The sequence below is a fragment of the Macaca nemestrina genome, chromosome 2, assembly GCF_043159975.1.
Source record: "Macaca nemestrina isolate mMacNem1 chromosome 2, mMacNem.hap1, whole genome shotgun sequence".
In the NCBI taxonomy this organism is placed as follows: Eukaryota; Metazoa; Chordata; class Mammalia; order Primates; family Cercopithecidae; genus Macaca; species Macaca nemestrina.
Genome location: NC_092126.1, coordinates 84,190,519 through 84,205,975, shown reverse-complemented (window position 1 = coordinate 84,205,975; position 15,457 = coordinate 84,190,519). Strand labels below are relative to the sequence as shown.

At 41.5% G+C, this 15,457-nt stretch overlaps 1 long non-coding RNA gene across 1 annotated transcript in view; it reads right to left on the bottom strand.

The window, feature by feature from the left end:
* Positions 1-10,125, bottom strand: part of LOC105465698 (uncharacterized) — a 47,730-nt gene extending 37,605 nt beyond the window's left edge. The window contains exons 1-2 of the long non-coding RNA XR_011619370.1: positions 10,026-10,125; positions 4,520-4,633 (exon numbers count right to left, since the gene is read on the bottom strand). This is a non-coding gene — a long non-coding RNA (uncharacterized lncRNA). The remainder of the gene's footprint in view (positions 1-4,519; positions 4,634-10,025) is intronic.
* Between the last annotated feature and the right edge of the window lie 5,332 nt (positions 10,126-15,457).

The window sequence follows — 15,457 nt, the reverse complement described above, 5'->3', positions numbered from 1 at the left end:
TAAAAGAAAATTCCAGTTGTCAGTGAGCCAAGGCTTATAAAAAGAAGGCTTTTGAGAAAGAAGTCATTTTTCCCACCCTTTGTGCATTCCACCGGGTGACCGGGACCATGTTAATGACAGAACTCCTGTGTGCAGACATGTGTGGAGAACTTCCTACAATACAGGGTTGCTTTGTACAGAGGTCCTGTGCCCCAGAGGCTGACGGCAGCTGTGTGCCCTTAGGTCAACATGAACAAATTCCCCTACAGAAAGGGAGCCCCACAAGATAGCTAAACGAAACCAACTCAATTAGGAAAGGCTAGAGTTGCTGTAAAGAGTCAAGAAGTTTGGAAATCTACGGAAGATAATCCTAGAAGTAACAGCCTTCCTTTAAGACTCCTTTCTAACTTAAATTTGGTGTGGGAGGGGGGACTCTCACTGCATTTACCTTTTCTTTTTCAGCTCTCTTTGCCCCATCATTGATCAAGCCTTGCTCTTAATAAGAGTTTCTTTGCCCTGTAGGTGATGGCCCTTAGCTGGCCTTTAAGATCAAGGAGACAGAATTAGAAAAAAAGTCAAGGACCCAAGCCGTGTGATATCATTTACTATGAACAAGGGAGAGAAAAGGCTCATTCTGTGACTGTAATGGAGACCCTGGCTTTAGGGGATTTACAGGAAGAGGCCTAGGAGATTACATCATTAGCTTCCAGATGGGGGAGTCTGGAAAGCATTAAAAAAAGAACTCTGGGTGGGCATGGTGGCTCATGCCTGTAATCCCAGCACTTTGGAAGGCTGAGGTGAGTGGATCACCTGAGGTCAGGAGTTCGAGACCAGCCTGGCCAACATGGCAAGCCCCATCTCTACTAAAAATACAAAAATTAGCAGAGTGTGGTGGTGGTCACCTGTAGTCCCAGCTACTTGGGAGGCTGAGGCAGAAGAATTGCTTGAACCCAGGAGGTGGAGGCTGCAGCAAGCCAAGATCACACCACTATACTCCAGCCTGGGCAACAGAGGGAGAATGTTGCCCCCCCAAAAAAAACACAAAAAAATGAAAAACAACAGCAAAAGAACTCCAAAACTTCACAGTGTTGTAATTTTTCTCCTGCCTGACTGCTGGGGCTTGGTAACCTCCCAGGACCTGGACTCTCTGGGTATCAGAGGTGGGAGCAACATCAGAGATTATATATCCTAGGGATTCCAAAACTCAAGGTTTACAGGGGCCAGAAAACTGACATAAACAAATGAAGAAGACTGGATATACAATAATTGGAAAAAGTAGGGACTATAGCAAACCAGGAAGAATATGCATTTTTAAAACACCATGTGAGCCAATGAAAACAAAACTACTAGCCAGTGTTTCCATGTAGGTTGCCCATTTGTGACACACAACTAATCCAAACTAGTTCTGTGAATGAAGAAATAGAGGCTCTGAGAGGTAAAGTGACTCACTGAAGGTCACACAGCCAAGTAGTGACAGAACCAATAATGGCCCCTGGACTCTTAACGCCAAGGCTTTCCCCACCGTATCATGCCATCTCTGTATCTGCACCTTGAGTAGAAATTGGGTCACTGGAGAAAGCATCTCCCTCCTATTATGAAAGCTGATGTTGGGAGTTTTAGTGAAATCCAGCGAACTTTTCCCAGTAATTGTACATAGATTCTGGTTTATCTAACTGGTCATGCCAGCTGTAAATACCACTGTCATTTATGACTCTCTCACACTGGGAATTCCTTTCTTTGAAAGCATATGAAGAGGTTCCCTTTATGCGGTCCCCCCGGGTATAACTTGGGAACCAGTTGTTCCTCAGTCCAAGACTTCAAGCAACAAAACCATGATCTATGTGAGGTATTCTGAACATTAGTACAAGTTTTACTGCAGTTATCTTTAGATTTGTCCCTAAGATGTTGGAGGAATTAATTACTAGTTGTAAACACCTTAAAAATAATTGGGAATAAAGAAATCCATGGATTCACAAAATATTATAAATGAATACCTATCAATAAACAGTGATTAAGAATAATAGGCATTCTTCATAGGTTATCAAGCTAAGGCATCATTCATGAGTAAGTACATCAGCTATTTTGCCAGAAATGTTTTCTTTGTAATTTGCTCATGAAAAGTTTGTCCCAAGCAAAAAAAATAAAATGCATTTTGTGCTTTTAAGAGAATATCATTAATGTTTTTATATACCATGAGTTAGTAACGATGAATAATACATACTTAATTTCCATTCATAATTTCTTACCCTTGAAATTCTTTTTTTTTTTTTTTTTTTTTGAGACAGAGTCTCACTCATTCACCCAGGCTGGAGTACAGTGGTGCGATCTCAGCTCACTGCAAGCTCCGCCTCCCGGGTTCATGCCATTCTCGTGCCTCAGCCTCCCAAGTAGCTGGGACTACAGGCACCTGCCACCACGCCCAGCTAATATTTTTTTTTTATTTTTAGTAGAGATGGGGTTTCACCGTGTTAGCCAGGATGGTCTCAATCTCCTGACCTCGTGATCCACCTGCCTTGGCCTCCCAAAGTGCTAGGATTACAAGCGTGAGCCACCATGCCCAGCCTTGAAATTTTTTTCAAATTTCCTCTACCTTGGTTTCAAGGAGAATTTTGTCAGATAATATGTATTTTTAGGAGGTTTCTTCTCCCACTGGTCTTCCATCCAAGAAATCAGTGCCCTTCTGATTTTCCACCTAGGAGAGACTCTTGATACATAAATATTAAACATCTGCAGAGCTCAGGGTCTACACATAGTAAGTGCTCAATAAGCATGTTGACTGAGTGAGTGACTGGCCATAGTTCACTGAGACTAGTCTGGAAGCATGGATGACATAAGCACTCTAAAGTGGGAGGCCACATTAGCTCTTCAGGTAAGGGGACAGAATCCCCCCTGGTAAGAAGACTTGGCTAGAGACCTTGATTTCTGAGACTTGGTTTGGATTTCCAGTCAATTTCTCAGGCCCTTTCAGTGACTGGTAGTGGCCTCATTGTTCAGTGATGATGGAGACTAGATTCATAACTATAGTTCATTTCCTTTTGGGCCATGTGTAAAAGTTCCAAAGCTATTGGGCCTGAGAACAGAACAAAACTATTGGGCCCGAGACTCAGAAACACACAGATACAGCTTTGAAAAAGTTTAAATCCTAGCCAATAATTACAGCAAATATTTCAGCAGCAATTACATTGTGCCTGTGCATTATCTCATTTAATCCTCACAACTCTCTTATGAGAGAGATACTATCAGTGTGCCTATATTTAGGGGGAAAAATCAGAGGCAGATAAGTAATTTACCCCAAATTATACTGATAAATAGCAAGAGCTGGGATCTGGGTTCAAGTGTGTCTGGTTCTACAATGTGAGCCTTTCATCTCTGTGATGTATCGCTTCTCATCAATCATGGCTTTGCCACTTATTACCTCTGTAGTTTTAAATGAGTTCTTTGGCCTCTCTGGGACTTAGTCATCTCATCTTTAAAGTAAAGGTAGTCACATCCACTTTGCAGAGTGTGTACCTGAACAACAGCCTCTTCTTTGCTCTTCCCTCTGACTCTAACCATAAGGTTCAAAGGGAACTGATTTCTTCTTACTTTCCCATGCCCAACCTCATTCATTGGCCAAAGAATGAGCACCTCACCTAGAGACCCCAATCAGAGTTGCCTACCGCTGTGGCCATAGATTTTTTTTACTCAAGCCAGGCCAATTGAGCCCCTCTCTGGGATTTTAAAACTTGGCACCAGAAAAAGTGAGCCCTAAGCCTCTGGTAAAGTGAAGACATGGGAGCCAGACTATGCTTCCCTGCAAGTGGAGAAAGCGTGTCAGAGAGAATGAAACCAACATAAAAACGAAAGCAGAAGGAATAGTCAGAGGAAAGAGCCAGGTCTACCCCCAAATTCTACTGGCTCTGCTGCCATTTCTCCAGTAGAGTTACAGAGCAAATAAATCCCCATTTATGCCCACACTAATCTGGTTTAAGTTTTTGTTACTGGCATACACACAGTCCCAGAGAGAAAGAGAGAGAGAGAGAGAGAGAGAGAACAAGAAAGGGAAAGAAACAGAGTATAGGACGGGGGGATTCTGACAAGTCCATGGCCTTGAGCCTAAGTAAGTCATATGAGCATATATAATGGAAATCTATTTATAAAGGATCCAGATTTTAGGGTGTTTTTTTTTTTCCCTAAAGAGGAGGCTTGAGTAAGTTATATCAATATTGGAAATGATGTCCACTAGAGTTTTCAGGACACATCCTTTGGCTGCAGTGCCATAGATAGAATGGTAATATCTTCCAAAACTTTATACCTGGCCCATCTCCTCCCAATACATCTTGGCTTTTACCAGCAGTGATATTTTTCCAGAGAGCTAATGTCAAATATCAGAGGGGCAGAAATTAAATACATGTGAAATTTTCAAAAAAGCAGGACAGTGATCATATTCAGGATTTCTCACGATCACAGGTGTCAAAGGCATTTTGTTCAATTTATTTTCAGTATCCTATTTCCTTAAAGACACTACCAGGATACCTTTTTATTTCTATATTGTCAGTACCTGGAATTTGAACACACAAAAGATGGTGAGATGTTTCCAAGTGTCAAGCAAGATTCAGAAGTAGTTCTTTTCATCTCAACCTCTTGGTATGTTATTTTTCATAACTCTTCCCTGCTGAAGATAGAAGACATGCATTTTGTTGTTGTTGTTGTTGTTTGAAATTTTATAAATGAGGAATTAACCCAGATATATCACACACATACAAGTATCTCATGCTTTCCAGACTATCACTTTTTTAATTTAAGGACCAAATGGATATGTATAAAATTTTAGATCCATGCTGTCCTATCCTATTTATTCTCCCTTTGCTCTCCAGATCCATTTTCCACTCTCCAGTACCTAGGATAGCATCACCTGAGTTGCCTTGCCCTCCAGCTTCTAGTTGGGCGTGGCCAATGGGAGATCAATGGTGGGCATGTTTGGGGTATCTATTTCCCTCCTCCCCTGTGGTAAACACTGCTGGTGCCACACCCACATGACTGTTTTTGAGCATCCATTTCCTTGTTTCTATGTCCTTTGTTTCTGTTGGCTGACACCTGCAGCTTTCCTCAGAACCCCACTTTGGGCCACAGAGCCACTTCACCCAGTACAGGTAGACAGCTGGGGATGCCTGGGAGCGGACGTCACCTCTGGACATTAGCCAACCACTGAGGTAAGAGGTTGAAAACCAGCTCCCTTTCCTTGAGGTGGGAAAAACTCTGAAGGGTGATGACTCTGATATATGATTTCACTCCAGAGCTACCTCTGGGGTTGGGCTGGCGCTGGGACATTGCTTGAATCTGTAATTTTGCAAGGCTTTCCCTCTTTCCCTGTCTTGGTTCCCTGTTTCTCTCATGTGCATCTCCAGAGAGCACTTCCTCAATCATTCACTTACACACAAATCCTTGCTTCAGGGTCTGCTTCTAGGGAACCACAACGAAGGCCTCTCCGATATCCATTTCCTTAGAGCCTGGCCACAACCTCAGCAGGGGCTGAGCCCCTCTACAGCCGCAGATCCTATTGGGTGGCCTTGGGAACTACATTTCTCCTCCTGGGCCCTTTAGGTCTAGGGATGTTAACTGCTTCCCATTGGTGCTACTATCTGGGTTCCTGTTGCTTCCCTTAATCTTGCCCACCACTCTCTAGCTAACGTTCTCTTTTACCCCTTTTTCATTAAACCCGTTGAATGAACCATTACTTTCTGACTGGGACCCCGACTGAGAATCCTTTCTGCTTCCCCTTCCAACTCTGCTACTCACTAGCTAAAAGTTGAGAACCAAATTGATTCAGATAACAAGGCATCCCTTGCTGTCCAAACTCTCTTGTCAAGAATCTCCCTATCTGAACTCAGAGAACCAACAGATTTTGGACAGTGAGGATAATTACACATATATCCATATATACGGATGCACATATACACACACATACACACACGTGTCTCATATAATTATTTTGAAAGTTATGCTGAAGATACTAAAAGAAGACAAGTGGTAGAAAATGCCTGAGAAATGTGAAATAGATTTCTGTTCTGCCCATGAAGGGTTAACTGTGACAGGATTACCTCCTTGACATATCCCACTAGAATAATGGACAAAATACATGAAACAACTGTTTGCAGTCTTTGGACAGAAAGCAAAGCAGGACTGTAATCTCTGAGAAAGGGGAAGCATATGATGTGAGCCCTCCTTATGACTACCCCAGTTACTGCCTGGAGACAGTTTCCAGGCTGCAGAACGGGAAAAGGGAAACCCAAACAGGTATAACAGTCTCATTGAGTAAGGAGGTAGAGATCAGGTTTCAGGGAGGCCAGGGAAAGGACCAGAAATGAGGGAGACACACAGAGAGAGCACTGTGGAGTTCTGCAGAAGGGCCCCTTCGAATCGTTGGCTGCTGCTGACCTGTGCATGTGTGGGGTAAAACTGTGACACTGGAAAAAGAAAAGCCAGAAAGAAGTAAGCTCAGTAATTCTTGGAGTTTACACAGGGCTGGGAAATGTTCACTTTTCCATTAGTCAGAGTAAAGAGACCTCATAATACACAGGGAATTGTGCTGAGCCCTCAAAGGGCATTTTCTAATTGAGATAATTAACCCTAAAACAAAGCCCAGACCCCGCCTAACAAAGCCCGGACCCAGCCTAACAAAACTTAAAAACAAGACTTGAAAGAATCTAACTGTTTTCAAGTGACTTAACTGCCTACCAGAACAAGGACCACAATTATTAAAAGAATTCAACAAAATCTGGCACCCATAAACAAACAAACAAACAAAACAAACAAAAGTATATCTGTAATGTCTGCCACCTAATGAAAAATTACCAGGCATGAAGAATGGAAAAATATGACCCATAATCAGGATAATAATCAATCAATACGAACAAAACTAGAGATGACAGAGATGATGGAATTAGAAAGAAAAGACCTGAACCAGTTATTAGAGGTATGCGTCATGTGCTTGAAAATGAATATTATGAAAATGAATATTAGCAAAACATGAATATAATGATAAGAGAAATGGAAGTTTTTGTTTGTTTGCTTGTTTGTTTGTTTTGAGATGGAGTCTCGCTCTGTCACCCAGGCTGGAGTCCAGTGGCGCGTTCTGGGCTCACTGCAACCTCCACCTCCAGGGCTCACGCCATTCTCCCGCCTCAGCCTCCCGATTAGCTGGGACTACAGGTACCCGCCACCACGCCCGGATAATTTTTTGTATTTTTAGTAGAGACAGGGTTTCACCGTGTTAGCCAGGATGGTCTCATGATCTGCCCACCTTGGCCTCCCAAAGTGCTGGAATTACAGCTGTGAGCCACTGTGCCTGGCCAAGAGAAATGGAAGATATTTTTTAAAAGATTCAAGTGAAACATCTGGATATGAAAATACATTTTAAATAAAAAATACACTAAATAGAAGTAACAGCAGACTAAAACTACAAAATAAAAAAAATAGTGAATATAAAGACCTAAGAACAAAAATTACCCAAAATGAAGCACAGGGAGAAAAAAAGGTTTTTAAAAAATGAATAGGCTGGGCTCTGTAGCTCCTGCCTGTAATCTCAGTGCTTTGGGAGGCTAAGGCACGAGGATTGCTTCAGGCCAGTAGTTTGAGACTAGCCTGGCAACATAGTAAGACCTTGTCTCTACAAAAAATAAAAAATTAGCTGGGCATGGTGGCATGCACCTATAATCCCAGCTACTGGTGAGGCTAAGGTGGGAGGATTGCTTGAGTCTGAAAGTTACAGGCTGCAGTGACCTATGACCACACCTGTGCCTGGGCAACAGATGAGACTTTGAAGAAAAAGACCCTGAAAAAAAAAAGAGAGAAAGAAAGAAAAGAGAAAGAGAAAGAAAGAGAAAAGAAAGGAAAGAAAGAAAGAGAAAGAGAGAGAAAGAAAGGAAGAAGGGAAGGAAGGAGGGAAGGAAGGAAGAAAGGAAGGAAGGAAAAAGAGAAGAGAAAAGAAAAGAGGGAGGGAGGGAAAGAGAAAGAGAAAGAATGAGAGAAAGAAGGAAAGAAAAAGAAAGAAAGAATGAGAAAGAAAGAAAAGAAAAAAGGAAGGAAGGAAAGAGAGAGAGAGAGAAAGAAGGAAGGAAGAAAGGAAGGAGGGAAGGAAGGAAGGAAGGAAAGAAAACAGCCCCATGACATTTGGGGAAATATCAGGTGGTCTAAAATATAGTAAATGGAGCTCTAAAAGTAGAGGAGAGAAGGAAAACAAAATTTGAAGAAATAAATAATAGTTGAAATTTCCAAAATTTATGAAAAATGGCAAATATATAGATATTAGAATCTCAACAAAACTCAAATAGAATAAACATAAAGAAAAATACATAAAAGCACATTATAGTCAACTTGATGAAAAACAGTAATAAAGAGCAGCCACAGAAAAGAACGCCTTTACATATCAAGAAACAAGGTAGAATTAGAGTGTATTTCTTGTAGGAAACTATGCAAGCCAGTAGACAATGGAGTGGCGTCTTAAAGGACTGAAAGAAGAAACAACGATCAATCTAGAATTATATTCCCACTGAAAATATCTTTCACGACAAAGACAAAATAAAGACTTTTTCACACAAATAAAAGCCAGTAGACCTCCACTGCAAGACATGCTAAAGGAAGTTCTTCAGGCAGAAGGCAACTGATGTCAGTGGAGAATTTGGATCTAACAAAAGAGTAAAAAACACAGGAATGGAAAATATGAGGATATATTAAAAAAAACCTTTTTTCCCTCATTCTTTAATTGTGGGAGTTCTAGCACATGCAGAGGTAAAGCAAATGACAATAATAGCACCAAGGACTAAAGAGGAAATAAATGACAGAATCTCATACCATATGCAGAGTTGAAGGTAGACTATGTTATAAGCTAAAGATAAATTCTAGAGGCTGAGTACGGTGGCTCACGCCTATAATCCCAGCACTTTGGGAGGCCCAGGAGGGCAGATCACCTGAGGTCAGGAGTTCGAGACCAGCCTGGCCAACATGGTGAAACCCCGTCTGTACTAAAAGTATAAAAATTAGCTGGGCATGGTGGCAGGCATCTGTAATCTCAGCTACTCAGGAGGCTCAGGTAGGAGGCAGAGGTTGCAGTGAGCTGACATCACACTACTGCACTCCAGCCTGGGCGGCATCTAAAAAAGAAAAAAAAAAAATTCTAGAGCAGTCACTAAAAATAAGCAATAACAATGACAAAACTAAAGAAGTACAGCTAATAAACCAATGGTGATGGTAAAATGAGATCATTAAAAAAAATAAAGCTAGAAAAGGGGGTAAAAGAGGAAGAAAGAAACAAAGAACAGATAAACAGAAAACAAACAGCAGCATGACATTTTAAAACCATATCAATTATTACATCAAACATAAATAGTCTAAACATTCCAAATAAAAGAGAAATTATCAGCGTGGATTAGAAGACAAGACCTGGCCGGGCGCGGTGGCTCAAGCCTGTAATCCCAGCACTTTGGGAGGCCGAGACGGGCGGATCACGAGGTCAGGAGATCGAGACCATCCTGGCTAACACGGTGAAACCCCGTCTCTACTAAAAAATACAAAAAACTAGCCGGGCGCGGTGGCGGGCGCCTGTAGTCCCAGCTACTCGAGAGGCTGAGGCAGGAGAATGGCGTGAACCCGGGAGGCGGAGCTTGCAGTGAGCTGAGATCTGGCCACTGCACTCCAGCCCGGGCGGCAGAGCGAGACTCCGTCTCAAAAAAAAAAAAAAAAAAAAAAAAGAAGACAAGACCAATTATGTGTTATCTATAAAGAACCCACTTTAAGTAAAACAACACAGCTAGATTGAAAGAAATGAATGATAAAAGGAGACTATGTAAACATCAATGAAAAGAAAACTATAGTGACTATATTAATATCAAGCAAAGTGGGCTTTGGAACGAGGACTATTACTGGAGATGAAAAGGAATATTACATAATTATAAAGAGGTCAATTAATTAAGACACCATAACAATCCTTAATATGTATTCATCCAGTAACAAAGATCCAAAATACATGAAGCAAAAACTGATAGAATTTTTAAAATAGACAAACTCACAATTATATTTGGAGATTTTAATACTCTTCCATTGGGAATAGATAGAAGAAGTTGGCAAAAATCAGTAAGCACATAAGTGACTTGAACAACACTGTCAACCAATATGACCTAGTTGATGTTTATAGAATGCTATGCCCAACAACAGCAGAACCCATCACAATTATAGCCCATATTCTGGGCCAAAAAAAAAAAAAAAAAAAGTGGAAGTCTCAATGAGTTAAATAAATAAAAAAAGATCTCAAATAATACAGAGTATGTTTTCTGACCACAGTGGAATTATTCTAGAAATCAAATAGCAAGCCATCTGGAAAATCCTTAAATACATGAAAATAAATAACACACTTCTAAATAACCCATAGTTCAAATAAGAAATCACAAAAAGGAATTAGAAAATATTTTAATAGGATAAAATTAAAAATATGACACATCAAAATCTGTGGGATGCAGCAAAAGAGTCCTTAGAGAGAAATTTATAGCATTGATTACTTATATTAGAAGAAAATAAAAGTCTCAAATCCAAAGTCTAAGTGTCCATCTTTTTCTTTGAAAAGATAAATACAGTTATAAACTCCTAGCCAGACTGATCAAGAAGAGAGAAGACATTAAATGACAATATCAGTAATAAAAGAGGGGGCCATCACTCTAGATCTTTTGGTCATTAAAAAGGTAATAAAGGAATATTGTAAATAAATTTCTGACAACAAATTTCATAACTTAGAAGACATGGAAAAATTTCTTCAAAGACACATATTGCCAAAGCTTAGTAAAGGAGAAATAACCTGACTAAATTTAACTCCCAAACTCATTTTCTGACACCAGCTTTACCCTGATACCAAAACTAGGCAAAGTCATTACATTAAAAGAAAACTACAGGCCAATCTCTCTCACAAATATAAAAGCAAAATTACCAAAAGTTGATCAAACTGAATCTAAAAATTTGTGAAAATAATACATCAAGACTAATGACAATTATTCTAGTATTATTTACAATAGCAAACTTTAAAATGATCCATCTATCAACAGAATAGCTAAATAAATTAAAGATATTAATATAGCCAGTAAATATGACATATAAAAAATGACTTTAGGAAATGCTAACAACATGATAACTAGAAAAAGTAAATATGCTATGCTCTCAACACATAACACAGTGAACATAGGGGAGAAATATACCAGATGTTACAAAGCCTTGTAGTAGGCCCTGGAGGTGCCCTGCCCTGTTGCCTCTTACCCCAACTGCTAAGAATGTTGGCTAATGGCTTCATAAGAATTCCCTTTGTCCACAGGAGGCAGTGTGCAATCCATGACTGACTGATATAAACGCTCAGCCCTCTTAACTCAAAGTGAGAGAACTCTGTGGTGCTCTAGAATTCACATTCTAGAGCTCCCTGTGGGATCTGGCCAAGGCAAGATTTCAGCTGAACCTGCTTTAGCATTCTTTCCCTGCTGTATCCCACTTCCCTCACTGTCTTACAGGTTTTACTTAAGAGCACTCCCTCAGTAAATCACTTGCCTCTTCTTAGGCTTCTTCGAGGCAACCTGACCTAAGGCAATTGGTGTCCAAGAGTGATTCTGGGACCAGACTCTAATGAAGGGATCCTGGAATTGGTTCACTCGTCATATAGATGAAAATGAGGACTTCCTCATTGGTAGTAGGTATTGATAACTCCTAGCATGCTGTGATAAAACAATTGCTAAAACTTTCACTTGCAGAGAGAAGGGATAGAATATGGGGGAAGGCATGTGCTTGTTTGTGCCTTGTCTCTGGCACTTGAAAGATATGAGGGAATTAACTCTTAAGTACTGTGAAATTGAGTGGCTAAATTAAAGCAAAGTGTGAGTGCCAATGGGACTCCTGGACATTTCCTTCTCCCAGAGGGCATAGTGAGCTGAATGCCATGCACAATTACTGCAAGAGAAGTAGAATTTTAAGAGAAGCAGAACTCTAAGATAAGCTGAATTCTCAGTGTAGGGAAGTCCTATGTCAACGTCAGAGCTCTGACAGGGAAGGTGTGGTAGTCTGAGGCTTAGGATAGAGATATATCAGTAGATGCCCCTGAGAACCTCGATCCATCTGAACATTCTGGGCTTGCAGAAGTATCCCTCCTCCTTGTTTGAATATTATGCAAATGGATTATAAGATAATGCTTTTCCTCCTCAGGATCTGCCCTTACCTCCCCTCCAGGCATACTCACTAATAAGTAGGTTCAAAGCTAAATGTGTTTTTTTAGTAGAGACGGGGTACAAAAAACTAGCCGGGCGAGGTGGCGGGCACCTGTAGTCCCAGCTACTTGGGAGACTGAGGCAAGAGAACGGCATAAACCCGGGAGGCAGAGCTTGCAGTGAGCTGAGATCCGGCCACTGCACTCCAGCCTGGGCGACAGAGCGAGACACCGTCTCAAAAAAAAAAAAAAGCTAAATGTGGCCTGACTAGGGAATGCTGAGTCTGCCAAGGAAGGAGAGGAGTTACATGCTGAATGAAGGAGCTGCAATACCTGGATTTCATTTACCAGCAGGAATCAGGAGTATTTCTTGGAGAGGATCTTGAGGGTGCCATATCTGGGGGAGTAGACTGTAATAAAAAGCTGCAAAATAGCTTGCCAGTATGTGAAAAATTTCTCATAACACAGAATTTAATACTATAGCAGGGGCCGCAGGAACCAGATTGTATTAATCTGCTGCTTGGAAGGCCCTTGGAATAAAAAAGCAATGGCCCACATTAAAAGAAGTATGGCATGGAAGAAGGAATCAAAAAGCACAGCAAACTGAGCCAGTTGGAAAGAATCTACAATATAAGACTAGAAAACCAACCAGCTGACAATGTGTCCTAGGAAAGTGTTACAAACTGAACTGTGCCTACCCCCAAAACTCATTTGTTGAAGCCCGGACCCCCGGTGTGACTGTATTTAAAGAGGGAATTAAGGTCAAATGAGGTCATATGGGGCCCTAATCTAATAAAACTGGTGTCCTTATAAGAGGAAGAGATACCAGAGATCTGTCTCTCTCTGCATGCATGCACGGAAGAAAGACCATGTGAGGACACAGCAAGAAGGCAGCAATTTGCAAGCCAGGAGGAGAAGCCTCACTAGAAACTCAACCTCTTGGCATGTTTATTGGATTTCCAACCTCCAGAACTGTGAGAAAATAAATTTCTGTTGTTTTAGCCACCCAATCTGAAGTATTTTGTCATGGCAGCACTAGCAGACAAATACAGAAGGCCGGCCTTGTGCAGTGGCTTATGCCTGTAATCCCAGCACTTTGGGAGGCTGAGGTGGGTGGATCACCTGAGGTCAGGAGTTTGAGACTAGCCTGGCCAACATGGCAAAACCCCGCCTCTACTAAAAATACAAAAATTAGTCAGGTGTGGTGGCAGGCGCATGTAATCCCAGCTACTTGGGAGGCTGAGGCAGGAGAATTGCTTGAACCCAGGAGGTGGAGGTTACAGTGAGCCAAGATTGCGCCATTGCACTCCAGCCTGGGCAACAAGAGTGAGACTTCATCTCAAAAAAAAGAAAGAAGGAAAAAAATGCAGAGGGCTTGGAAGATGCTCTAATGTCTAAAGCAAGAAAAATGATGGTGAGAGAGCCACCAGCATCACTGAGAAGCTCAGTAGTAGCTGTCCTGTATAGCAGGGATATCCAACCCCTGGGCCACGAACCTGTTAGGAACTGGGCTGCACAGCAGGAAGTGAGCAGCAGGCAACCAAGCATTATTGCCTGAGCTCCGCCTTCTATCAGATCAGTGATGGCATTAATGAGCCCTATTGTCAACTGCACACTCAAGGGATCTTGATAATGCACTCCTGATGAGAATCTAATGCCTGATGATCTGAGGTGGAACAGTTTCATCCTGAAACCATCTCCCACCACCTATCCATGGAAAAACTGTCTTCCACACAACCAGTTCTTGGTGCTAAAAATGTTGGCAACTGCTGCTTTATAGCTAAGGACTTTACAGCACTGGGCTTCCTGATAACAACAGATACAGGATCCGGAAAAGCAGAAACCAAAAGGAAACACAACCATCAGAGCAAGGACATAAGGCAGGACATAATGGTCAGTCAGGAATGTCTGATCCATAAAGATCTATGGAGCTGACAAATAGAATGCAGTGTTCCTAGGGACAAGATAGATAGGCAGCTGGTGAGGATTTCTGTCTATCTATAAATCAAAATATCTTTGTCATCAATTTTCCAATCATGTTTCTTCCAATTTCCCAAACCAATTCTGTGAGTATATCCCCAGTTCCAGAATACGTAATTGGAGTGGACATATTTAGCAGCTGACAGAATCCCAATATCAGTTCCCTGACTTAGGGAAAGGCTATCATGGTGGGAAAGCCTAGTGGAAGCCATTAAAAATGCCCCTATCTAGGAAAATAATAAACCAAAAGCAATACATTTCTGGAGGGACTGCAGAAATTAGCGCCATCATCAAGGACTTGAAAGACACAGGCATGGTGATTCCCACCACTTCCCCATTCAACTTGCCTATTTGGTGTGTGCAGAAGATAGATGGATCTTGGAGAATGGCAGTGAATTATTGTAAGCTTAACCAGGTTGTGGCTCCAATTGCACTTGCTGTTTCAGATGTGGTTTCATTGCTTAAACAAATTAACACATTCCCTGCTACCTGGTATGCAGCTATTCATCTAGTAAGTGCATTATTCTCTATACCTGTCCACCAGAAGCAGTTTGCTTTCAGTTGGAAAGGCCAGCAATACACCTTCACTGTCCTACCTAAGGAGGTTATCAACCCTCCAGTCCTATGTCATAATTTAATTAACATATCTTGATTGGTTTTCCCTTCAAGATATCAAACTGATGACATCATACCGACTGTACCTAGTGAGAAAGTCGCAATTACTTCTCACTCATTGCTAAGATATTTGCATGTCAGAGGATAGGAAATAAATTCAACTAAATTTCAGGAACCCTCTACCTCTGTGAAATTCCCGGTGTCCAGTAGTATGGGGCATGTTAAGATATCCCATCTAAGGTGAAGAACTAGTTGTTGCATTTGGCCCTTCCTACAACCAAGAAAGAAGCACAACACCTATTGGGATTTTGGAGGCAAGGTATTTCTTACTTGAGTGTGTTACTCTGGCCCATTTACTGAGTGACATTAAAAGCTGCTAGTTTTCAGTGGAGTTCAAAATAAGAGAAGGCTCTGCAACAGGTCCAGGCTGCTGTGCAAGCTGCCCTGCCACTTAGGTCATATGATCTAGCAGCTCCAATGGTGCTTGAAGGGTCAGTAGAAGATAGGGATGCTGTTTGCAGCCTTTGGAAGGTCCTCATAAGTGAATTGCAGCACAGGCCCTTAAGATTTTGCAGCAAGGCCCTGCCATCCTCTGCAGATAACTATTCTCCTTTTGAGAAACAGTTCTTGGCCTGCTACTAGGTCGAAATAGAGACTAAATGCTTACTGTGTGGT